Raw genomic sequence first — 27,913 nt, 5'->3', positions numbered from 1 at the left:
AAGGCTCCTCTGTATACTGTGGTCGTAACTATAGTTTTCACAGTCTTCAAGTTGAAGCACATACTGTATAGCACATATAGCAGTGGGCAAATAAATGTCAGGTTTGCCTGGAAGGAGCTCACTCGTCCTTAAAGGGATGAGGTCCAACAAGAGCACAATGGCAGCTGAAAGGCATCTATAGTGTCTCAATGCCAAATCCAGTGAACAAGCTATACAAAAAGATGGCAACCATCCTAATTTATAACAAGCCTTTCCAGTAAAGTGCACATGGAAGGTCAATGCACATCACAAACAAAAATGTCCAAGCACACATACTAGCTGGCCTGCAAGAAAACCAAATTGACCCTCTCTAACAACTCACATTATAAACAGAGGGTTTAGTTGCACACATTTGCAAATATATGTGGAAGCCGCACATGGAAGCCTACGCCAAGGCTGCTCTTTATACCAGGGTCCTAAATTTAAATTTTTGCAATTGTGATGTTGTTAAGGTTTATCCTGTAGTGTTCTTTAACAGCAAACTTAAATTCATATAAACCGTTCTTCCATGCAACAATATAATTTAGAGGCGTAGTATATGTCACCGGCCCACTATTCTGCCCGTGATTCCGAATCCCCGCAAAATGCGGGAAACTAACTATCCCGCTACATTCAATGGCATCCCAATCACGGCACAATTGTCAACCGAAAAATTGCAGAGAAATTGCGCAAACAAAATTGCGGGACACCTGTCGCCTACAAAAATAGTCTGTAACAATCACCACAAAATCACGCCACGATTGGGGTGCCATTGAAGTAACGGGGATCACAAGGGCATCCAAATGCTGCAAAGTAAGAATGCTTTCAAAAATAAATATTTTAGTTGTTTATTTTTATCAATTTACAAAATGCAAAGTGAGAAAACAGAAGAAAACCCTAAATCGGCATCACTAAATGGCGGCCCGCGGTCCGCGCCCGGCCTGAGCTGCTGCTCTATCAGGACCGCCGCGATCAGCTACTGGTTTTCTTCCCTGCCTCTGCTGCTGTCATTAGCAGGGCAGGGTGGATGGCCGAAGGCGGGACTGTGACTGGGGGCGGGACCGGCATTGAATGGAGAGAGGCAGCTGCCTGAATTAACTTTTCAGGTTGGAGGTGATTGGCTGCTGGGAGGTAGGAGGTGATTGGCTGGGAGTCACTCAGTCGGCTGCCTCTCTGCATGCGGTGAGGCTGTTCCTCTGCCTTCTCGGGATTGTCCCGCCTCCTGCTCTCCGCTCTGTGTAAGGTGGGAGAGTGAAGTGAGGACATGGCTTTGAAGTTGTGAAGGATGATTGGGGAGCAGGGGTCATGTACAGAGGGGTAGTGTGGTGTGTGGGGATTCATGTAAAGGGGAGCAATGCTGTGGGGGGGGGGTGAAGGGGGCAGTTCTATGGGGGGGGGTGTTAACTGGGCAGTTTTGCAAACTCACCATGCAGTTTCCATGCGACTGAATTTTTAAAAAGGTGCCAGGGCTTTTTCCCAGCAGAAAACGCAGACACCGCAACCCATTTAAATGAATGGGCTGTCGTGCCTGCACAACTGGGCTGTGATGTAAAGAATCCGAGTCATCACACAAAAATGCAATCTGGACCTCTGCTGGAAGAAAAATTTACTAATCAGACCTCCATGAATTTTAATTCAATACCCCTGCCCTAAATCAATTTAATATTTAGTGTGACTACCCTTTGGCATCAATTCTTACACTTGGTACACTTACACAAACCAATTATACCAAGCAGGTACTAACAATCATCAATTTTATATGTAGGTTGTAACACAGTCATTAACTGAACCAGAAACAACGGTGTAGAAGGCTTAAAACTATGTGGGGAACAGCCAAACTCTTCTACTAAAGTGAGGTTGGGGAAGACAGTTTCATGTCACCATGGAAAGACTGGGAAAAGCAATAAGACACAAGGACAAGATGGACTGCATCAGCAAAGTCTCTCCCAGGCAAACATTTTAAAGCAGACTGGGGTGTCAAGATGTGCTGTTCAAGCTTCTTTCAAGAAGCAAAAATGGCTAAGGTTGAGGACTTTATACACAGTGGTCAGCCAAGGAAACTTAATGCAGATGAAAGCCACATCATGCTTACTTCCCTTCAACATCAGAAGATGTCCAACAGTGCCTTCAGCACAGAACTAGCAGAAACTAGTGGGACCCAGGTACACCCATCTACTGTCTGGAAAAGTGTGGCCAGAAGTCGTCTTCATGAAAGAATTGTGGTCAAAAATCCATACCTCCTGATATGGAAACAAGGGTAAGCGACTCAACTATGCATATAGAAACTGAGGTGCAGAAAAATGGCAGCAGGTGCTCTGGGCTGATGAGTCAACATTTGAAATATTTGGCTTTAGCAGAAGGCAGTTTTTTTACTGAAGGGCTGGAGAGTGGTACAACAAAGGGGTTTCTGCAGGCAGCAGTGAAGCATGGTGGAGGTTCCTTGCAAGTTTGGGGCTAACTTTCCTGCAAATGGAGTTGGAGATTTGGTAAGGATCAATGGTGTCCTCAGTACTGAGAAATATAGACAGATACTTATCCATTATGCAATATCATCAGGGAGTGTGATTGGCCCAAAATGTATTCTGCAGCAGGACAACACCCCCAAACATACAGCCAATGTCATTAAGAACTATCTTCAATGTAAAGAAGAACAAGGAGTCCTGGAAGTGATTGTTTGGCCCCCACAGAGCCCTGATATCAATATCATTGAGTCTGTCTGGGATTACATGAAGAGACAGAAGGATTTGAGGCAACATACATCCACAGAAGATCTGCAGTTAGTTCTCCAAGATGTTTGGAACAACCTACCTGCCGAACTCCTTCAAAAACTGTGTGCAAGTGTACCTACTGTAGAAGAATTGATGCTGCTTTGAAGGCAAACAGTGGTCACACCAAATATTGATTTGATATGGATTTCTCTTCAGTTCATTTACTTTCCATTTTGTTAATTGATAAAAAATATATATTAGCACTTCTATTTCTGAAAGTATTCTTCATATACAACATTTTTTTCACACCTGCCCAAACTTCTGCATAGTGCTGTCTGTACAAATAATAGTGATGGTCAAATCTGCCTGGTTTAAATTCACGTAGGGTTAAACCAGCCTGGTTAGATGTTCGACAAATCCAAATTTTGCAGCCAATCCTACTGAAGCCCATTAAGTATGAATCCTGCAGTTAAATTATGCCCAGTTTGGCCCAATAGACAAACTATTATCGAAAAAGTGCATGGATAGCTGGGTATTACCATGGGAGTGTAAGATTCTGGTACCTCTGGTACCCTTATTTTCCATTTTCTTTCAAATATGCGTCCCACCTTTCTAATTAGGTGGTACGCATACACCTTTAAGACAGATGACGTCATCGCCGAGCGCCGCAGAGCGGCTATTTCAACCGCCGGCGTTCTCTCTCACGTTGTTCGTTCAACCTGCCTGTGTGTCCACATGCTTACATGCTTGTCTTGCTGCCGTAACCTCCAGCTACTTTCTTTTACTTGTAACAGACCGGAACCTCGCTACTGATCCCTGTATCTTGCTACTGGATCACTCCCTCACTACTGGACCCTTCTACTACTAACCTTACTAAGTGATAAGTACCCCACAGGGGAATCCTCCATATCCTTACTTACACTATCTACCTCTGCACATTAAGGACTGTTACTATCTATGCATACTAATTCTATCATCTGCACTGTTACATAGATTGCTAGCTCTTGAGTCTACTACCATCTATCCTTGCACTGGGTTAGTCTATCCTGTATTTGTCATCTGCTGTCCTTACCACCTGTTACCATACTCGATTACTAACCTATCTGCATTCTACCTAATACCATCTAATACTCTCCTGAACATTTCTATCAAGTGCTTACCATCTTTGTCACTGTTCACACCTGTCCCTTCAGCACATCATCTTCATACTATCATATACATCCTATCACTCCAGGAACATCTTATTGAGTGTGTATATCTGTATGCTGAAGCTGACAGGCCCACAGTGATGAGTCTGGAGAGTTGGATCTGGTTATTCAACACATCTCTACATGACTACTGAGTGGAGATTCTGCAGCTGCAAATCCAGCCTACTACAAAAACGCAGGAACGTTACAGATTGAACGAACCTAAAAAATGGATTCAGCAGAATTACCCACTCAAGTGACACAATTAACACAACAAGTAAATGCATTACTACTTGCTCTTACTGAAGTAAAAGAAGAAAATCAGACTCTGACACAGCAGGTAACCCGTCTTTCACGGCTTACTGCTGCTCAACCACCTGAACCTAAAATAAACCCTCCTCTAGTGTTTACAGGTGATCGGAAAAAATTTTGTGAATTCAAAAACGCATGTCAATTGCTTTTTTTGTTAAAACCTCGTACATACCCTACTGATCAAATTAAAGTCTGTACCGTCATTTCATACTTAACGGGTGATCCACGGGCCTGGGCAGACTCTCTCTTTGAGAAAAATGATCAGCTTCTCAACTCCTATTCTTTATTCCTAGCGGAATTCGCTAGTTTATACGATGACCCCAACAGGCAGAGTACTGCTGATATTCAATTGAGGGCTTTAAAACAAGGAAAGAGACCTGTAGAAGACTTTGTAGCTGAGTTCAAAAGATGGACCCTTGATTCAGGGTGGAATGATACATCTCTGCGAACTCAATTCAGACTCGGGTTGTCAGAAGCTGTTAAAGACGAGCTCACCTGAGCGGATTTACCTGGCACCGTGGATGCCTTAATACAACTCAGTATCAACATCGACAGGCGACTGCGTGAAAGAAAGGCTGAGAAAATGGGAATGCCATTGTCTAGTCCTTCTCGGATTTCGGCCGTTGACCCTACTCCCATGGAGGTAGGAACCATACGCCCACCTTTATCAACTACTGAACGAACCAGAAGAAGATCCAGAAACCTCTGCATGTACTGCGCATCCCCGGATCATTTGATAAGCGTCTGTCCCCTTGTCCGCAAAAAAGAGGGTGAGTGTTCACATGTCTTGCTAGGAGGATTAACGACTTCCTTTTCTAACCCCTATCTCTTTGTTCATTTGACATTGCAGTGGGACCAGACTAGGATTACCACCAAGGCTATGATCGACACCGGATCTTGTGGAAACTATATTGATACATGTTTTGTTACCTTAAATAAAATACCTATTATTTCAAAACCTAAACCTGTTTCTGTTAGTTTCATTAACGGTATTCCACTATCTTCTGGTCCAATCACCAACCAGACACAAGCACTCCTTGTCACTACTAACGAGTCTCATATGGAGACCACCACTTTTGATATACTATCTTCACCCCATTTTTCTATTATTTTGGGACTCCCCTGGTTACACACACATCAACCAATCATAGATTGGAAAAGACGGACTTTGTCTTTCCCTTCTCACTATTGCGAGATTACGTGTAACCTCACATCTTATGGAAAGATCCTGTCTGTGGTGTCAGATGAGATTGCACCACTATGCTATCAGGACCTGTCCGAAGTATTCCTTGAAAAAAATGCTCAAGTGTTGCCTCCCCATAGGGATTATGATTGCACTATCGATCTACTCCCTAACAGCAAATTTCCTTTCGGTCATGTTTATCCTCTTTCACAGGATGAACTTTCTCATCTCAAGGAATACTTGGATGAGAATTTGACAAAAGGGTTCATCAGACCCTCTACTTCTTCCACAGCTGCAGGACTTTTCTTTGTCCGCAATAAGGATTCAAGTCTTAGGCCTATTATCGATTATAGGCAATTAAATACGATTACAAAAAAGGATCGCTATCCTTTACCGCTCATCCCTGAACTCATTGAACAAGTGCGTGGGGCTACTTACTTCTCTAAATTAGACCTGAAAGGGGCATACAACCTAATCCGAATCCGTGACGGAGATGAGTGGAAAACAGCATTCAGAACCAGATACGGATTATTCGAATATCTTGTGATGCCATTCGGGTTGTGTAATGCTCCCGCAGCTTTCCAAAGGTTCATAAACGACATCTTTAGAGACTTACTTGATGTCTGTGTTGTAGTATATCTGGACGATATACTTATCTATTCTCGATCTCTCTCTGAACATATAAAACATGTAAGACTTGTGTTATCCAGATTACTCACACACAATCTATACGTGAAATTAAAAAAATGCCTATTTCATAAAGAAGAAATATTATTCCTAGGATACATCATATCCAAAACCGGAATTAAGATGGATATGAGCAAGATATCCTGTATTCTGGACTGGCCTATACCAACAACTCGTAAGGCATTACAGCGATTCCTTGGATTTTCAAACTTCTATAGGAAGTTCATCAAGAACTTTTCTGCCATTATGAGACCTCTCACACAACTGACAAGTATAAAGAAACCATTCAAATGGTCAGAAGAAGCAAATCGAGCTTTCTGCTTGTTAAAATCAAGCTTTACTTCTGCTCCCATACTACGCCATCCAGACCCATCCCTCCAATATATTCTGGAGGTAGATGCGTCAAATATGGCAGTAGGAGCAGTTCTCTCCCAACGACCAACAAATACTTCACCACTCCACCCAGTTGCTTTCTTTTCAAAATCATTAAGCAGCCCAGAGGTGAATTACCCAGTGGGTGAAAAGGAGTTGCTTGCCATAAAACTGGCACTGGAGAATTGGCGACATCTACTTGAGGGTACCCGGTTACAAATACTCATATATACAGATCATAAAAACCTTCAATACCTCCAGACTAACAAAACTCTCTCCCATCGACAGGTACGATGGTCATTATTCTTCCTAGGATTCAACTTCTTAGTGACCTACACGCCTGCAGACAAAAATAAAAAAGCGGATGCGCTATCACGATTAACCGAAGATAACTGCGCTGAAATCCCTTCTATTCCTATAATACCCTATGAACGTATTATTGGGGTTGTTCGTTCCCTGAAGGAAGAGATTTTGCACAGTATAGGATTGGATTCACCTCCACCACAACTAAGTACTGATGCAGAAGGCTTCCTCTATTACAACGACAAACTCTACATACCCCCTACTATGCGCACCAAGATCTTGGAGTTATCACATGATGTGCCCATGGCAGGACATATGGGTATGACGAAAACCCTTAATTTGCTTACTAGGCAGTTTTGGTGGCCTGATATGAAGACGTCTGTACAAAAATTTGTATCTTCATGTGACATCTGTGCAAGGTCCAAAATTGACACTACAAAACCATCTGGTCTACTCTGCAGTCTACCAATACCCCAGGTTCCATGGGAAGTTGTGTCCTTAGACTTTATAGTAGAACTACCACCATCTAAAGGATTTAATACCATTCTAGTGTCAGTGGACCACCTGACAAAGATGGCACATTTCATCGCTATCCGTAGACTACCTTCATCTAAACAAACAGCGGAACTACTGATGAAACATGTGTTCAAGTTACACGGAATTCCAAAGACTCTTTTATCCGACCGTGGTTCACAGTTCATCTCCAAATTTTGGAATTTTGGCAAGCTCTTTGTCAAATATTACGGATTGAGCGAAAGCTCACTTCTCCCTACCACCCTCAGACCAACGGACAGACTGAAAGAGTCAACCAGTGTATAGAACAATATCTGCGTTGCTACACATCATACCTACAGGATGATTGGGTGGACCTTCTCCCTCTGGCGGAATTTTCTTATAACAACGCAACCCACAGTATTACTAAGCAAAGTCCGTTCTACTTGAACTACGGGATTCATCCCACACTTCTTCCACCACGCATCCTACCATCAAGTAACCCAGTAGCCTCAGACTATCTTACCCAAATAAAGGACTCTCTGGGTTTACTTAATACCACTATCTCACACGCCCATAGCCAACAAAAAAGGTACTACGACCTACGTAGAAGACCTTCTCCTCAGTATGCTATTGGGGACCTCGTTTGGCTATCGACAAGAAATTTAAGATTAAAGATCCCTAGCAAAAAGCTTGGACCTTTATTTCTGGGACCCTTCCCAATTAAGAAACTTATTGGAAAAGCTGCAGTACAGCTCAACTTACCAGCAGATCTCAAGATCCATCCCATCTTCCATGTGTCGCTACTGAAACCCCATGTTCCTAATCAAGGAATAAGGCCTACCATCTTGCCTCCACCTCCAGTACAAGTTGAAGGCGGAGAAGAATATGAGATTAAGGAGATTTTGGATTCTCGTATCCACAGAGGAAGACTCCAGTATCTCATAAGATGGAAGAACTATGGACCCCAAGACGACACCTGGTTGAATACCACTGATGTTCACGCACCTAGGCTTATACGAAGGTTTCACTCGAAATACCCGGAGAAACCAGTGCTATAGGCCTTCCGGAGCCGGCCTTAAGGGGGGGTACTGTAAGATTCTGGTACCTCTGGTACCCTTATTTTCCATTTTCTTTCAAATATGCGTCCCACCTTTCTAATTAGGTGGTACGCATACACCTTTAAGACAGATGACGTCATCGCCGAGCGCCGCAGAGCGGCTATTTCAACCGCCGGCGTTCTCTCTCACGTTGTTCGTTCAACCTGCCTGTGTGTCCACATGCTTACAAGCTTGTCTTGCTGCCGGAACCTCCAGCTACTTTCTTTTACTTGTAACAGACCGGAACCTCGCTACTGATCCCTGTATCTCGCTACTGGATCACTCCCTCACTACTGGACCCTTCTACTACTAACCTTACTAAGTGATAAGTACCCCACAGGGGAATCCTCCATAACCTTACTTACACTATCTACCTCTGCACATTAAGGACTGTTACTATCTATGCATACTAATTCTATCATCTGCACTGTTACATAGATTGCTAGCTCTTGAGTCTACTACCATCTATCCTTGCACTGGGTTAGTCTATCCTGTATTTGTCATCTGCTGTCCTTACCACCTGTTACCATACTCAATTACTAACCTATCTGCATTCTACCTAATACCATCTAATACTCTCCTGAACATTTCTATCAAGTGCTTACCATCTTTGTCACTATTCACACCTGTCCCTTCAGCACATCATCTTCATACTATCATATACATCCTATCACTCCAGGAACATCTTATTGAGTGTGTATATCTGTATGCTGAAGCTGACAGGCCCACAGTGATGAGTCTGGAGAGTTGGATCTGGTTATTCAACACATCTCTACATGACTACTGAGTGGAGATTCTGCAGCTGCAAATCCAGCCTACTACAAAAACGCAGGAGCGTTACAGGGACATAAGTAACAAAGCAAACAAAAATGTTTTAAATACTATACAGTGAGGAGAGGTTTTTTTTAATGCAGCTTTGAATCCTTTAAATAATACTGCTCCTGACGACATCCAAGTTGACAAAGCACATTTAGGCACAGTGAGGTCATCAAACTCCTGGGAGGAGGAAGATGCAGTAATTAAGCTCTGGAGCAGCTCAAAGTAATCCTATGATGTACCAAGGATGCTGGTTCCTTCTTTTTGTTTTATATGTCAGCTTTGAGACTTGTAGGTGGCTATCATCTGTTATAGAAGATAAATGGGTTTGCAATACAACCTTTTTTAGATCAGTTTATTGATTTAACTGGTCATTTTATTCTGGAGTTAATTTCCATCGGGGTGTGTGTTCTGATTTGTGGGGAACTGGAGGTGTTTGTTTATGGAAGAACTTGAAGCTCCAGTGCATTGGCAGAGCCTCTGCATCATCACCTATGATATAGTGTAGATACATAACCCCTGTATCGTATGTTTAGGAGGCAAGGAGTAAAGAAAGAAACATTTAGCCTTTGCAGTGCGGGGGCTTCACTGCAAGTGTGGGTTTTTATGGAGTTTGGCTTTTATTACTGTCAGTACCAGGACTCGGCTGACCCCTTAAGGCTGAGCAAAACTTACCTAACAGCCTTTATCTGAAAACAACAATGGTTGGCCACCTCTTTGCTGCCTATGTTTAAAGCACACACCACCAGTGCTCTTGATATCAGATTTATTCCATGGATTCCATGGAAACCCAGCTCTCTAAGGTGCAATCTCCTCCTCATCCTCTAGAAAAGATGGTTGAACTTCTCTTGATGTCAACTAAATAATTTAATAACCCCAGCAAGCCTACAAATTTATTGTAAGAATGACACGTGTCATGTAACTCTGGTAATGGAAATGATGGAATTTCCAAAATGTTTGAGTAATAGTTCTGTGTTGAAACATCTTCTGTGACCATTGAGAATCTTGCTGTCAGTCACAGCGGCACCTCTTTCTTCAAAGCTCCCACAGCAAGAGGGTTGAGCACAGCATGGGTTGAATAGTATAACTTACTGGCTCCAGATGCTGAGAAGCCAGAGATCCATCCTACGCCGACACCACATGCTCTTTCCCTTCATACCAGAGGCAACTGCTCTTCTCTAGATAGATTATATCAATCTACCAGAGACAGTCAGTCCTGAGCCCCAGCAGCTTGCCAACAGATAATAATAAGGCTTAGTGTTAGGAGCCACAGTTAGTGAACCTATGGACTGCAGAAAAGTCCTTGACTTCCCTACGTCAATTGATTTGTGACCAGGAAAGGTTAAAGCATAACTAGAAAAAAAAAACTTGTTTTACTTTTGGACAGGGTGTCACAAGTTAGCCTGATTTTTCTGCTTGTGTATTCTTACCTCTTTGCTGCAGTGCTTTCTCTACCCTAATTTCTTTCACATGTGTGGTTAGGTTGTGCACGTCCCTTCCCACGATCAGGGGGTCTGGGTGAAGAAGCAGGCTGGGGGGGGGGGGGCGTGGCGTCTGCCCAGCAAGGTGAATGCTTGATCTAGGAGCTCCTAATGACCACCAGGAGAAACACTAAAATCCAGAGCAACCCAGCCACCACGCTTGAAGCCTAAGCCTGCTGAAAACCCCCAGCCATGCATCGGAGAAAGAGAACCCCCACAGCCTCAGAAACTTTCAGGTTTCTTCCCGACTGTCTCCCGTGGGCCTCGACAAAATGGCGATGGAAACTAAACCACTTGCTCCTTGACCGGCCCTCTGGTGCAAGACTCCTCAGCGCTCGCTCAGGCTACTACAGTAAACGCCGCTCTAAGGAGCGGCTCTGGGACATCCACAACCACATTCTCCAGCCCTGTGAAGTCAAAACTACGCAAAGATCCCTCGCCAGCAAACAAAGATGGCATGCTGAAAGAGATAGGTGCAGGTTCAGTGATACCACCACCTATCCCCCTACCTGACCTCATAGCCACGTTCCCCACATCTGCCCAGCCAGTGTCAGATACAGTTCTAAAGGAAATGCTGCTCTCTCTAAAAGCCATTTTGCAAGCAGACCTAATGAACTGTAATTTACAACAGAAAGTGGGGATTCAAGAATTAGGTGAAATAGTTTACCATGTAGAGAACACATTAAGTGAATTTACTGAAAACTTTAATACCCTAGTAGATGCACACTCCACACAAAATGAAGATATCTCTTGGATTAAGACAAAAATTGTGAACCTTGAAGACAATTAATGAAGGAATAATTTAAAAATCAGAGGGATACTCGAGTCAATCCTCCCAACTGCCTCATTTTGTAAGAGATCTATTCCTCACTGTTCTCCCAAATCTTATGTCTGCTGACTTAACAATAGATAGGATCCACTATCTAACCAAACCGTCATTCTTGCGAGCTAAAATTCCCAGAGACGTGATCCACATAATCCACTTTTTTCAAGTTAAAGAGTAGCTCTTGGAGGCATTTAGACACCCAACACACTAACCTGAGAAAGCATCTGTTGTGGAAATTGCTTATTACATATTTCCTTATTAATATAGTGGCTCACTGCATTCATATGTATAGCTTATACCTTTCTGATGTAAGGCTTGAGGAATGCAGCATGACCAAGCCCACTCTTCCCCCTTAAAAGGTGAAGTCACTGTCCAAACAATGGATAAGCGAGACCTTTCTCCTCAGGATATAGGGTGTTGGCTTGGGGGATGGTATGTTCCTTATACACAAGTTTAAATACCACTGCCCAAGCTGTTAAGAGCAGTCTCACCCAGAATATCCATGAAGCAAGTGTTTGATCCTGATTCCCTGTGCCATGTGCATAATAGCAAATGGGACTCCATGGCGTGAAACCTCTTTAGTTAAGTATTCTTGTTATATTTCCTTTATCTGTATCTGCCAGTCTTGTAATATAGTATGTTCCTAATATTGTAATAGTTTGTATGTACCGCATGTTTTGTATAGTAAAAGCACATGTATACACTGCAGAGGTCTAAGCTTCCTTGATTATACCGCAAAGTAACCTTGCTAGATAGACGCAAAGCAAAACATTTGAGGGCTTGTGCCAGGATTGCACTATAAATTCAAATGAAGCAGACCTATTGAGTTGGCTCTTCGTTTGTGGGATGAAGGGGCAGACAGTGTTGTTTTGTCCGGCAAGGCAGCAGTGGCTTTGGGAGCATTAACCCATGATCCACAATTGCGTCAGGCCATGCGAAAAGCCCAAGAGTTTAGTGTGAATTCTTCACTCTTAGATCTAGTGAGAGATGGTATAGTCCGAGTATACGCTAATCCTAGTGACCTGGAAAATACCTACTCATGGAGAACAATAGGAGAGGGTATTTCCAGGTTATGTGAGATGGGTTGTATAACCGGATAGACAACATGATAGCGAAAAGGACTGTACCTTTTTTTCCACAAGGCACACCTCATATTCAGGTATTGATTTTTTTTTAGTTGACAAATGGCTGTTGCAGCAGACATCCTTCCACAAGATCAGATATAACAAAGTCTGACTATGCCACCATTTCACTTACTCTTGAGGAGAAGGATGCCTGCCTTAGAGCGTTTATTTGGAGATGTAACAACTCAATAATACAATGCCCTGAGCATCTGGAAAAACTAACACATGACCTCTGGGATTTTTTCTGTACCAACACCACCTCTAATACCCACTCTTTTTCATTATGGAATGCCCATAAGGCATTCATTAGAGGGCTTATCATACAACTTGTGCTAGAGCAAAGCACCAATTTACCTCTGACCTAAACAAATTACTTACCTCCATTCACGAGTCACGACCTTAAAACACGAAACAAAACTTCACCCAGGGACTCAGTCTCAGCCACTCTAACCAAACTGCAGAATACACTGAGATCCCTACTCTGCTCTTAATTTGATACCTACCTAAGGAAACTTAAGATGAGATACTGTGCCCACGATATTCAGGCAGGCAAGCTGCTGGCCAACAAACTTAAAACTCATAGTGCCAAACTTAGAATCCCCTTTACCTACCACCCATTTACCAAGCAAAGACTCACCAACCCCCAAGAAACAGCAGATGCATTTTCTGAATATTATGGGGCTTTGCATAATTTGAAGAAAGAGGAATCTACCCCCCACTCTTCCCAAGAATCCATTAAAGAATTCCTTGCCCATCTTAAGTTGCCATCCCTCTCACCATCACAACTCACATCTCTCAAGGGAGCCTTCTCGGTGGCAGAAATTCTCATGTTAATAAAAACCTCCTCAAAGGAAAGTTACCAGGCCCTGATGGACCCACTAATGAATACTACCAGCGTTTCTCAGAAGTCTTATCCCTGTATCTAGTGGAAATCGCCACAGAAGCAGCTCTTACAGCAAATTTCCCCAGACAAGATATTGACGGCTAACATTATCACCTTGCCCAAACCGGGTAAAGATCTCAACACCCTGGCCAACTTCTTGCCTATATCTTTGCTTAACTCTGATATCAAAATGTTCTTAAAACTGTTAGCTCTCCATTTATATGACATTCTTCCAATCCTGATACAACCCGGCCAAGCTGGATTTGTCAGTAGCATCAGATGCCACAAGACATCGTCTGAATATCATCCAATACGCAGAACGGACCCGAACACCTTCTTTGCTCCTATCCTTGGATGCAGAGAAGGCGTTCGATAGAGTTCACTGGGGATACATGTACTGATCAAATTCGATTTTTCTGGTACCATCCCATCAGCTATACTGGCTTTATACTCCACTCCTTCTGCAAGAGTCTACTACTCCAGCCTTCTCTCCGAATCCTTTTCCATCTCAAATGAGACGAGACAAGGATGTCCCCTCTCCCCCCTCCATCTTGAATTTATTGATAGAGCCTCTAGCTGAGACTATTAGAACCCAACCGGAAATCTCTGTTTTTTGGTTTGCCCACCTGCCCACATGTCATCAATCTATTTGCAGACAATGTCATTCTAATGCTCACAAACCCCTCAACCTCAGTCCCCTAGGCCCATCAAATTTTAAATCTTTTTAGCACTATTTCATACTACAAACTACATTTGATCATAGGCATCACCCTGACATTTCCTACGAAACATTTAAATGAGGCTAACTACAAACCACTTATAAGTAAATTGCAAAATAAAGTCATCAATACTGAAAATGCGAGCTCTCCTGGATGAGCAGATTGGCAACACTAAAAATGATGATCCTACCACAAATCTTTTATCTATTCAGGACTCTGCCTATCCCGGTGAACTCCCCATCATACATAAAATCCCTTGCATCCACAAACAAGAGGTTTTCTTGGAAAGACAAAAGAGTCAGATGTCCCCATACCTACCTTATTAAACACCAAAAGGTGGGCTCTGTAAACAACATACTGGACTGCCATTTAATTAACCCAACTAAAACAATGGTTCGCCCCATCCCCAGACAACTTATGGTTAGACATAGAATCCTTCCTAATGTGTACTAAAGATAATTCTTCCCTTCCAGCTGCCATTAGTGGAGAACACTACTTCAACAAAAAGTCTATAGACCTTGAAACGAAAACCCAGAGACCTCTATTTCCACCCTTGAATTCCATATTCCCCACTTATTCAGGAAAAGGTGGTCACAATCTGGAGTCCTTTGGATAGAGCAAGGGCATTTCCTTGTTCTACTCGCTCCTGCAGAATAAACAGATTTTTCTTAAAACATCCCTAATGCGTTTATGGAAAATGAATCTAAAACAATCATTCTCTGAAAACCAATGACTTACAGCCATAAAATACTGCCAACATACCACTCATTGCATAAACCATTGGGAACTTTCACAAAAAATGCTCGCTTGGTGGTACTTGACACCGAAGCTCATGGCTAAAGCCCTGTACACACGTACTGATCGTCGGCCGACGATCGGCCGTCTTTTGTCCAGGGCTGTCGTGTCTGTTGAAAACTGCAAAAGACTGCACACGAATTTTGTCGGCCAACAACAGCCGACTGCAGAAGTGATGTCATGTGATGGTTAACTTTCCTTGTCTTTTTTCTTTTCTGAGCATGCCCAGTCTTGCAAATCTGCTGTGTCGGCTGAAATCTGTACTGACTGGCGAACAATCGGCCGTTCTGGTGTTGGCCAACAAAAATTTTAATGCCTGCACGACAGATTCTGTTCGGCCGAAAATGCGCTGTCGGCTGTCGGAAGCATCATACTAACAAGCCTACAATCGTCCGATCGGTCGTCGGCCGAATATTTACGGCCGACAATCGGTACGTGTGTACGCGGCTTAAGTTTTCACCTGATATCTCCCCCCTGTGTTGGAGAGATTGCAATCAAACTGGCACTCTCATTCATGTCTTATGATCATGCAAAAGCTTAACAAGCTACTGGCATAAAGTTTTCCAGTTAATGTCACAATTGACAGTTTTTTTTCTCAAACTAGACCGTGCACTTGCCTTGCTACACTTGGGTATAGAAAATATCCCTAAAGAATTCCACAGTATCACTGTACTTATTTTAATTGCCGCCAAAGCGCTCATAACTAGGCACTGGTGAACAGTTCAAGCTACTAATGTCTCAGAACTTATTATGTACCTCAACCTCACCTTTGAGTACGAAAAGGCTCTTGCTATTAGTATTAACACATATCCCAAATTCCCAAAAATTTTGGGGACATTGGCTTCCAATGATTCCCAATTAAACCCACAAGTTTTCTCTATGGTTGCTTACTCTCTTTATACAAGATTTTGATATTTAATGTTTGATTATTTTGACCATGGTTCTCTGTTACGCGCATATATTGCTCATAACAATCACAAACTTGAACATGTGTCCTTTACCTTCTGTAAGTTGTTATTTCTCTAAAATTTCAATAAAAATGTATTGTTGGAAAAAAAAAAGAAGCAGGCTGGGGCTTACACTCCGCACTCGGGGAACTCAGAGTTGGTGATCTACAAGGGCTCACTACCACAGACGCTTGACACAGGGTGGAGAGAGATAAAAACACTCTCAGGTTTTATTGCTGTTTTTGCACACTCTTATGGATATTCACCCTTTTAACGTGTCCTGTTTATTATTACTGAAAGTGAAAGTAAAAGAAAATTCCAAATTTTGGGTTGTCACTAGGGATGGGCTTGATGGTCGAGTCAAACATACGTTCGACTCAAACATCAGCTGTTCATGCTTTCAGTGAACACACAAACAAATAGGGCACTCGGCAGGAAACTTGCCCGCCGATGAGTGCCCTATAATGCACTGCGCTGGTGCAGTGAATAAATTACTGATGATTGGCCAAAGCATGCACATGACCTGTATGTTTTGGCCAATCACAGCACAGCGTCCTGTCAGAGTCATGATTGGCCAAAGGCAGGCTGCCTTTAGCCAATCATGGCACAGGGGTTGAGTCCCCGCCCTACACTATATAAGGCTGCTGCTTACACGGCAGCCGTGTATAGTGTATGATTAATGATAGAGGTTAGGAAAATAGTTAGTGGATAGTGTGTTGAGTTAGTTTAGTGCAGTCAGTGTAGTGAACAGGCATACCCCACTTTTATAATGTATAGATATGTTGTAGTCCTGGGTCTCCTCTCTGTGCTTCCCAACTGTTTAGTGTCCCTGTCACTTTTAGTTCATGAGCAGTGCCATGTCAAGCTGACAGAGATTTCCCATAAACGCCAATGAGCACTGAAAGCTGAAAATAGGTCTAGGCAGGAAGGGGGTGAAAGTGCCCTGTATTTAGGTAGTTCAGGGGAACCCTATGACAGAATAAAAAAAAAAAAACGGTGTGAGGTCCCCCCAAAATCCATACCAGACCCTTATCTGAGCAAGCAGCCTGGCTGGCCAGGATGGGGGGACGACGAGTAAGCGCCCCCCCTCCTGAACCATACCAGGCCGCTTGCCCTCAACATGGGGAGGGTGCTTTGGGGTGCCCCCCAAATGAGGGCCCCCCCTCATCCTGGCCAGCCAGGCTGCTTGTTCGGATAAGGGTCTGGTATGGATTTTGGAGGGGACCCTACGCCGTTTTTTTTCCCAATTTTGGCATGGCATGGACTGGGGGGGACCCCACACCGTTTTTTTTTTTCCGCTTTTTTTTATCTGTACTCCCGGGAGCCGACAATACATTACAGCCGCGAGCACGTTTAAATAAAAATAATTTCCATTAGAAATATCAGTATTGCTGCAGCAGGCTACATACATCATACAAATGTGCCACTTTACAGGCACATTAAGGGACCCCCAGGCATGATATTTAAAATAATTTTTCATTTTTATTGTTTCCCTTTAAGCATTATTAAAATCGCTGCGCTTGTAAAAATTATTGTTTTAAAAAAAAGTTGCATTGATACATGTCCCACAGGGCAGTACCCAGGTCCCCATAAACTTTTATGGCAATAACTTGCATACAAGCCTTTAATATGAGGACTTTTGATTTTTCCTGTATGTGTCCCATAGACTTTAATAGAGTTTGCATGTTCGCTAGAACTTTTTCCCTGTTTGAGATGTTCTGGTGCGAACTGAACAGGGGGGTGTTCGGCCCATCACTAATTGTCACCAGAACAGGAATAGATTAGAAATCTTCAATGATGAGAGTTATGGTGACACTGGGGACAACCGGGGATTCCCTCATTTCGGGGGGTTAGGTCTTACCTCCTGTTTTGGCTATGGAATAAGAAGTGAAGGAAAATCTCTCCAATGTGACAAACACTATATTACCAAAAGTATTGGTATGTGTGCTTTTACATGCACATGAACTTTAATGGCACCCCAATCTTAATCCGTAGGGTTTAATATTGGGTTGGCCCACCCTTTGTAGCTATAACAGCTTCAACTTTTCTGGGAAGGCTGTCCACAAGGTTTAGGAGTGGGTCTATGGTATTGTTTGACCATTCTTCCAGAAGCACATTTGTGAGCTCAGGCACAGATGTTGGAAAGAGGACCTGGCTTGCAGTCTCTGCTTGAATTCATCCCAAAGGTGTTCTATCGGGTTGGGGGCAGGACTCTGTGCAGGCCAGTCAAGTTCCTCCACCCCAAACTCACTCATCCATGTTTTTATGGACCTTGCTTTGTGCACTGGTCCAAATCATTTGATGGAGGGGGGATTATGGCGTAAGGTTGTTTTTCAGGGGTTGGGCTTGGCCCCTTAGTTCCAGTGAAGGGAACTCTTAAGGTGTCAGCATACCAATACATTTTGGACAATTTCATGCTCCCAATTTTGTGGGAGCAGTTTGGGGTTGGCCCTTCCTATAGCAACATGACTGCACACCAGTGAACAAAGCAAGCTCCATTAAGACATGGATAAGCAAGTTAGGAGTGGAGGAACTTGACTGGCCTGCACAGATCCATGACCTCAACCTGATAAAACACCTTTGGTGTGAAAATTGGAATGCAGACTGCGAGCCAGGCCTTCTCTCCAACACCAGTTCCTGACCTCAAACATTCTGAAAGAATGGTCAAACATTCCCATAGACACACTCCTAACCCTTGTAGACAGCCTTCCCAGAAGAGTTGAAGCTGTTATAGCTGCAAAGAGTAGGCCATATTAATATTGAACAACAAATAACTCCAGGCGGCCATGAACAGTGTCGGGGTTATAAAAGTTTATATTTTATTTAGATTAGTAATGAAATGGGTCATATAGATCCACCTCAAATATTGAAAAAAGAGGTAAATGAAATGACAAGCTTGGTGTGTGCCTAATGGCAAATTCATGAAGTGACCCTACAATTATGGCAACCGAAATACTCAACAAAAGTCAAATGACAAAGACCAAAGAAAAAAACAAAAACAATAACATCAAACAATCTCAAGGAAAGAGTAAGATCCAATAGTATAGCCACCACTGTTACCCACTCATCCAGCGCTATGGATTATATTATAAAGAAAAGATGATACAAATATATACCACCCCGTATAGGTGTAGCTGCTGCTATAAAAAGAAATCAGATAATATACAACATGTGTGCTGAGCTGCTCAGAACGAAAGACATACGCCTCCTGAAAAGCAAAATCACACTAGCAGCGCTAAAAACAATCTTTTATATCCCAGCTGGGATTTAGCAGATCCTGATTGGATGTTTAGATGGGTGCGCAGTCTATTGGTAGGGTGGGAAAATTATGTCCTTGACTCCAGTGCTCAATATCCATAACATGCACCTTTACCGCACCTTATGTGACACCCCTTAGGCAGTGCTCACTCACTTAATTATTTTACTGCGCCTTTAGGAAACCACCATGGGATAAAGTGTGCTGCGTTCTTGAACCGTTCATTTCTCAGCGCCTCACACCATCGGGGAGAAGAAGATATCTTATGTTTGTCCCCAATCCACACATTATTCCAAATAAGGCACTCCAATTCAAAAATGCTCCAAGTTCATAGGGGTAACATGCAATTATGAGAAGGACTCATAGGATGATATTGTTAAAACAACAGTTTATTTAAAAAACAATCCCCTCCCCTCACTCATTGCACTCCGTAGAAGTCCTTTGATGACAAAACACGCCCAACAGGGCAGTTAAAAATAATTAAAAAAAATAATAATAATAAAAAAATAAAGTTGAATAAAAATAAAAATAAAAAATGACTGACACTGTCCACTTCTCTACTGACACCATCCACTGCACTCCCCCCCCCCCCCCCCCCACACACACACACAGACACATGCTTTCTGGAAAAAAAAAACTAACAAAACTAAAAACTAAAACTATAATATTAATAACAAAAATGTGGGAGATAATTAAAAATACAATTGTAAGAAAAAAAACAAATAGCACCATTCACTGCCCTACTGACACCTACACTACCCTGCCCCCAGAGGCATTGTGGGGGAAAAAATGAAAACAAAAAGATTGCATCAAACAATATCTTTTTTTTTAACAAATATTGAAGAAATGTAAAGAATAATTAAAAAAAAAAATAAGGGTTAATTTACATGCTTCTAAGCAAAACAAATGTTTGCATTTTCATTTTTTTTTCCATAAAAAGGCTCATTAAAATCCTCAGCACCAGGCCCATGATGCTCTACATCCAGTTGTCAGTTTTAAAACGACTGAATTTCCACCATTTTCCTCATTTCCCATAGAAAAAAATGTAACATAGTAGTTAAGGTTGAATAAAGAGAATAGTCCACCCAGTTCAGCCTGTGTAGGTGTGTATGTGTCAGTGACATTAACCATGTCCCATATCCCTGTATATTGTGTTCTTTAAAGGTGCACTTCCAAGAATCTTTTAAAAATATCAATACTCCCCACCAATTGTGGAAGAGATTTCCACATTCTTACCGCCCTAAAGTGAAAAAACCCCTGCGCAGCTTAAGGTTAAACCACTTCTCCTCTCATTGTGTGGCCACATGTCCTCTTACACACTCCCTGAGATTGAATAGCTTTTTTTCCCATGCTGGGATCACCATTGAGGTATTTGTAAATTGCTATCATGTCCCTTCTCCAACGTCTCTTCTCCAGCGAAAATAAATTTAGTGCTTGTAGTCGCTCTACGTAATCGAGGTCCTCCAATCCCCTAATTAGTTTTGTTGCCCTTCTTTGGACTCTCTCCAGCTCCAGCACATCTCTTCTGAGGACTAGTGACCAGAACTTGACAGAACATGCAGATGTGGCCGAACCAGAGTTTTGTAAAGTGGCAGGATTATAGTTTTATCTCTGGAGTATATCCCCTTTTTATGCATGCTAGTATTCTGCCGGATTTGGTAGCTGAAGCTTAACATTGCATGCTATTGCTTAGTCTGTCTTCCAGTAGGACCCCCAGATCTTTCTCCATCCTTGATTCGCCCAGAGGTTCCCCACCTAGTGAGTAGTTTGTGTTTATGTTTTTAGTCCCTAACTGCATTACTTCACATTTCTCCACATTAAACCTCATTTCATGTAGCTGCCCACTCTATTATTTTGCTCAGGTCTTTCTGTAAGGTTTCTGAATCCTGATGTGAAGTTATTCAAAGTTATGGTAATAATTTATTTGATCCATAAGAGCTATAAAGGTAAAATAGCTGAAGTGGTTAAGGGATAACTGGACTTTCACATATAGTACAGTTATTTTTTCTGCCTAGCTCCCTTGAAGAAAAGTAACCCAGACTTGAGATGCATATACTGACCTGAACCCTAAAACCATAGAAAAAAAATCTGTGCCCAAAAGAGACAGCCCCACAGAGTTCTTTTGGGATTGATGGAACCAGTGTAGCCAATGTAAAGTAGATTGTAACTGTAGGCATTGAAGATTGCAGTGGGTAAAGACCGTGGGATCCAGATAAGTACTGTATGCATCTGGGGTAGGGGAAGCTAGATTACTTTGGTCTGGGTGGGCTAAGCAGAACAGATATCTTCTTTTATGTGAAAATATAATTATTCTCTAAATTAGTCCACTATTAGTCAAAATACATCTAACCTTGAAATTTTCAAGCTCTCTGTGCCTGAATTGAAAAAAAAAAAGTAGTGCTGACTGGGGAATTATCACGACACAGATGGAAAACTATGAAACTGTAGGTCAACAGTAAAAGTCTACATGTGCTTGCGTGATTAACTGCATAGACTTTTTACCTACTGCATAGACATTTTTTTGTAATTCATCATATTGCATTACATTGAAAAATACCTATATTAGGTTATAGAAAGAAAATGTTTTAGTTGCTTCCTGTTTCCTGGAAGCTGTCAAACTGGAATATGTACATGTGTGCTATTGAGACACCCAGGGTTGGAAAAATCCAAATCAGCAATATTCAGGATGATGAGCTAATGGTAGGAGAGACATGGCTAAGCTATTAACCTTTCTTTGGTTAGAGCAGGGATAACTATGGAGTTTGGCTTTTTACTACAAAGCAGATACTCATTAGTCCATAAAGCGTAGTAGACATGTGCAATTTGTTTCGTTCCGAATGAATGAGCATCCAAATGAACGAAAGACTCTTTTGATGAATGCGTACAAAAAGAATTGTCAGAAAGAACGAAAACCTGAAAGAGCGAAAACTCTAAAATATAAAAATCCGAAAATACAAAAATCCAGAAGAATGAAAAACAATTCGACCAACGAATCGATTACATTTGGATAATTTAGTTTTTGTATTTTATTTTTTTCCGACAAATCGTTATCGCTGAATATAAATAAATAATTGATGAATGCATTAGTATTTCTTTTGGATATATTCAGATTCATTAGATTTTCGGATGGGCAGTGTTAGTGTGTTATCTCTGGCCGATGAGCTTGTCCCTTATTCCCTTGTGTGTTTTTCTGTGTCAGGCTGCATTCCATCCAGAGTCCAGACAGGGTGTGGTGGGTCAGTAGCACCGTTTATGGATTTGTTATTACGAATACAACCACCAATGTCCAAATGAACGAAGGGTCTAAGCCAGAAGTAACGAATGCCGCATCAAAATGAATAGAATGGAATGAATATGAATGCATCTGAAGTTCCGAATGATCCAAAGTAATGAATGATGCATCTAAATGAATGGAATAGAACGAATACGAATGCATCCGAAGTAACGAATGCCACATCTAAACTAAGGGAATGGAACGAATACATCCAAAGTTATGAATGAACCGAAGTAACGAATGCCGCAACTAAATGAATTGAATAAATGCATCCGAAGTTACGAATTATCCAAAGTAACAAATGCTGCATCTAAACAAATGGAACCTAACGGAATGAATGCATCCAAAGTTACAAATTATCCAAAGTAAGTAATGCCGCATTTAAATGAATGGAACGGAACGAATACGAATGCATTCAAAGTTACAAATTATCTGAAGTAACTAATGTTGCATCTAAACGAATGGAACAGAGCGAATAAGAATGCATCCAAAGTTACAAATGATTCGAAGTAACTAATGCCGATCATAATGAATGATCCGATAAATAAAAAAAAAAAAAAAAAGAATGAAACCAAAACAAGTTTTTTGGTCGTGCACATATCTAATGAGTAGAATATGGTCAGACCTGCATGCCCCTGTGACATCTTTCTTTTTTTTTTTTTTTTATAACAAGTCCCAATACATTAGACACCTTTCCCATTACATTGTCTTTATACAACTACCAGCACATCCCATAGTTCTGTCTTTGCAGAACAGCAAGATCCTGCATGGCGCCATCTCTGTAGGTGCACCATTGTTCTCTCTCCTCTTTATAGAACTGATAGTCCTAGTATACTCCACTGATAGCTTTCATTTGACTATAAGGCCCCGTTCACACTGGGGCGAAGCTACTTCTCGGGGCGACCTCACAGGTCGCAGCGCTCTGCTCGCACCGCGACCTAGGAGCGGCCGGCACGGACTTCATATCATTGAAGTCTATGCAGGTCGCTCCGGGTCGCCCCAAAGAAGCTCCAGACCCTTTTTCTAAGTCGGAGCGACTTGTGTCGCTCCTATTAGAATGGGTCCACAGCTTCTCTGTGGAAGGCGACCTACGATGCCCCAGTGTGAACGGGGGCTAAAACTAAAAGTTTTAGCATTAACCACACGGTGTCTTTCTAGTATCTGCAGAGCTATAAATTGTGGTATTTGCCATCGTTTTAAGCCCCTTTCACACATATGGTCCATTCAGTTCAGTCACGTCAAAATGCATCAGTTTTTCATCGGTTTTTTCATCCGTTTTTCCATCCGTTTTTCATCCGTTTTTTTTACATCCACTACCAATGCAAACACAGATGAAAAATGGACCGTTTGTCCGTTTACATCAGTTTTTCATCCGATCCGTTTTTTTGACGGCATTCATCCGTTCCAAAAAATGGACATTGACGGAAGCGGATGAAAACGGATGTTTTAACGGATGATCATCTGTTGTCATCCATTTTTACATAGAGATGCATTGAGGTCCGTTTTTCATCCGTCAACGGATGGATGAAAAATGAACAAACGGACCATAAGGCTGCATCTAATTCTACTTAACTCTACTCTCAGCTAAAAGATATTTGGATGTTCTGCATGCTGAGGGCCTGGCTACCCTCCAGCTCTTCAAATGCATGCTGCATTGCACACCCCAGGTGATAATCATCTGCACAAGTGTCACACCTTTCATCAATTATTTATTTTTCTTTTGTAAGGAATAGATTGTGTTTGCCAGCTGACAAGCACATTTTCATTTCTATGCATTTGTTTAAATGTATGCTTTTTTCATCTTCCCAGGTGTTACAAATATACAATCCAGAAAAAAAATGTGGTCAATTAATATAAAAAATTGGCTTCCTTAGCTATTTATGTACTGCTGCGTATAGTGTATTTTAAGAGCTAACATCTATCCATGAGCTCTATAATTCAATAGTTTAGATTCTGGTACCCATTTTCATTGGAATTTTGAATAGTGTAGATAATGGTTAGGTCCTATGTCCTTTTTTTTTTTGTAGTGAGGTTGCATTTCCCCAGCAGGGACACAGATAGCAGATAGTGATTCTAACGCTTCCACATTTTCTCTGATATAAAAATAAAAAAAAATAATAATACACTTTGGCTATGCTATCCTGCATCTGCACTAAGGAAATTTGTAATTACTAACCCCTCTTGAAATTTCTAGTGTCTGGCCTTAAAGTGGTTGTAAAGTTTTTTTTTGTTGTTGAAACAAACAAACATGTTATACCTTACCTGGTCTGTGCAATCCTTTTCTGGGGTCCCCCATTGGTGCCTTTGCTCCCCCTCTTTTCAGTGTGCCACCCTAGGAAGCAGCTTCCGTGGCACATCTGCAGGCTCGATCCCAAGACACACTGCCTACGTTCATAGACACAGAGAGTGTGGCTCAACCCTGTTCCCTACATCTTCATCACAGCAACGAGAGCCACTGCCTCAGCAAAGCCAGTGAGAGTGGCTACAGATGGTCAGAGCACCAGATCAAGGGAGGGCTCAGTTAAATATAAGGGGGGGGAGGGGGTGATAATACTACCTAAACATTTTTTACCTTAATGTAGAGAATGGATTAAGATAAAAAAATAGTTTAGGCTTTAGAACCACTTTAATGCTGATCCAACGACTTAAAGCGGAGCTCTACCCAAAAGGGGAAGTTTCACTTTAAGGACTCCTTTTTCCCGGGGAGCAGGTACATGTTTTTGACGAGGGCCCCCTTCCCACTTCTGTTCTGAGCACCACGGCGCTTGGAAACGGAAGTTCTCCTGCCTTCCCCTGCAGTCTTCCGGGGGACACTGACAAGTCCCAGAAGACTGCATCCACCATGCATGATGCTCTGCGCAACTCGCACATGCGCAGTGGGCACCCAGCTGTAAAGCCGCAAAGCTGTCACAGCCGAATGCCCCTAGTGAAGTGACAGCGGCTGAGACCGACTGGAGTGAGCACACCAGTGAATCGCTGGACAGCTGAGTGGCTGTTTTTTAAAAGTCAGCAACTACAGTTTTTGTAGCAGTTGATATTTATTTTTCCTCCGCTTTAACCACTTGAAAGACCAGGCCTTTTTTTGACATGTTTTGCGTACAAGAAAAAAAAATCTGTATTTTTGCTAGAAAAACATTATATTACAGCGCACCTCTCCATCCGGGACTCATCCCCCTACAGCAGGGGTGCCCAACCTTTTGAAGAGTGAGAGCCACTTTAGCGACTTAGTAACCGTTCGCGGGCCACAATGAGGGGAGCGGGCAGATGACAGGTCTGTGTCCACTTAGCATATGCAGAGCAGACATGGACACAGCCCGCTCTACTCTATGGGCCCTCCGAGCTGTCCAAACAGAAGGGGACAGGTCTCCTTCTGTTTTTCTAAGTGGATCAGATGGGAGATAAGCGGGTGTAAATAGACCCAAGTCCATTTACATCTGCCGCTCTATAGAGGTGAGTTGAGGGTCCGATTGGGTCCATCTGAAAAACAGACAGGCGGACTTGATCGGACTGATCGTGTGAAAGGGGCCTAAGGCTCCTTTCACACGGATGTACTGCAGTTTACCTGCACCTACTCTGACCTCAATCTTCACTTCTTTCTCAGGATTCCTGCAGGTATCGCTGGCTGCTGCTGTCCCCCAAGCGAGTATAGCTGGTGGCTGCTGCTAGCTGTCCTCCAGGGCTGATACTGCTGGTAGGTACTGCCGGCCGGTACTTCTGGCTGGTACTGTTGGTGGGTACTGCTGGCTGGTTCCTGACCCATCATCCCACGGCTGCAGTAGAGAGCAGAGCCGATGCTTCCTGTATCTCACCTGTGACTGTCACAGGCAGAGTGCATTTGGTGTTACTCTGCCAGTAACGAGCCAGCGCTATACAGGAAGCATCGGCTCCGCTCCCTCCAATGCGAGCCTGGCTCCGTTCTTCATAGTGATGCTTGGGAATGGTGGGTTGGGAACCTGCAATCTGTGCTTACCGACCCGCCATCCCAGAGCAGGAGGTGGCTGGGATTCTGTTGGGGGGGCACATGAGGGGGCACGGCATAATTTTGGGGGGCCATGGCCCCCTCTGGCCCCCCCCCATAGTGTCTCCACTTGTGGCAGCTAGTATAGGGAACCTCTCCTTGTACTGCTGTCATAGGGAGGGGGATGCAGCAGGCAGCGACTGCAGCACTAGGAACATGTTACATGCTCCAACCCAAAATAGAATGGAACATGTATCGTTCCCAAAGGTGAACTTGAGCCAAAATAAGTATGAGGATCACAAGCTCTGTCTTTATCTCTATGGAGTTGGTTCACACCAGAGGCTGCAATATGCCATGGCTGCTTGTGTGCACTGTGAACACAGAGAAGTTGATGAGTCACAAACCCCTCATAACACTGATTACTTTTCTGTGCTTTTATTTTCAGCTTTGTTGAATTGTCACAAAGTGACATTTCATACATTTCTACTCACCACAGTGGATTGCGATGTGGAATACGGTGTTGCAACGTGCTGTGCTAAAAAAAAGTAGTGCATGTCCTCCTTTTTTCACCGCACATCACTGCAGCAAAGTAGTGAGAACTAAACTCATTGGACTCAAAGCAAATTGCAAATGCTTTGTCAAAGCTTGCTGTTCACACTGCTCAGATACAAGCTGAGGTCTATGTGAAAATAGGCCTAAGCACTGGGACTGTGATGGACAGTGCAGCCCATTTCTTCCAGTGACTAATGATTCGAGAGTTTAAGGCTCGATTCAGACTACTACGACTTGGGATCCAACTTGTGAAACCCCAAGTTGCATGACATGTGAAATCCCATCTTAGTCAATGAGAGCTATCATAATTAACACTACTGAAGTCGTTCTGACTTTAGAAAAGGTTCCTGTACTATTTCATGGTGACTTCTGTCCGACTTGTGCCCATAGACTTGAATGGAAGTTGACTCCAAGTCAGATCCTCATCTATATTAATGTGATTTGGATCCGACATTACAGGAAGATTACCCAGGCATTACCTGTGATGTAGCCCCTCGCTCGCTTCAAAGTAGCATCATAGTAGTACTCGAGTTGCATCAAGTAACCGGTAAGTCATCTGGCAAAGTCGCACTGTAAGTCATGCAACTTACAGGCTGCAGTAGTATGAACTAAGCCTCAGTGAGATGCCTAATTATCTACAGCTAACAACTATTAAAACTACAAAGAACTTTCTATAAATCAATGTAAAATATATAACCTATCCTGAAAAAAACACAGGAGTCTGAAATGTGATACCGTCTGGTGGAAAAATATATTCCTAGATAAAGGATTTATGTTTTCATCCTTTTATTTAAAATTTCCCAGATCCCAGCCAAAGCATGTCAAATTATATGATATTTTGGGTTCTGTAATGTTAAGATAAAATAAAACGTTTGGCAAGAAAAATGAACATCTAGTTTTCTTATATACTGGCTTCTTTA

The sequence above is a fragment of the Pelophylax lessonae genome (assembly GCF_965119305.1).
Source record: "Pelophylax lessonae genome assembly, chromosome: 8".
Taxonomy (NCBI): Eukaryota; Metazoa; Chordata; class Amphibia; order Anura; family Ranidae; genus Pelophylax; species Pelophylax lessonae.
This window is presented reverse-complemented; position numbering follows the sequence as displayed.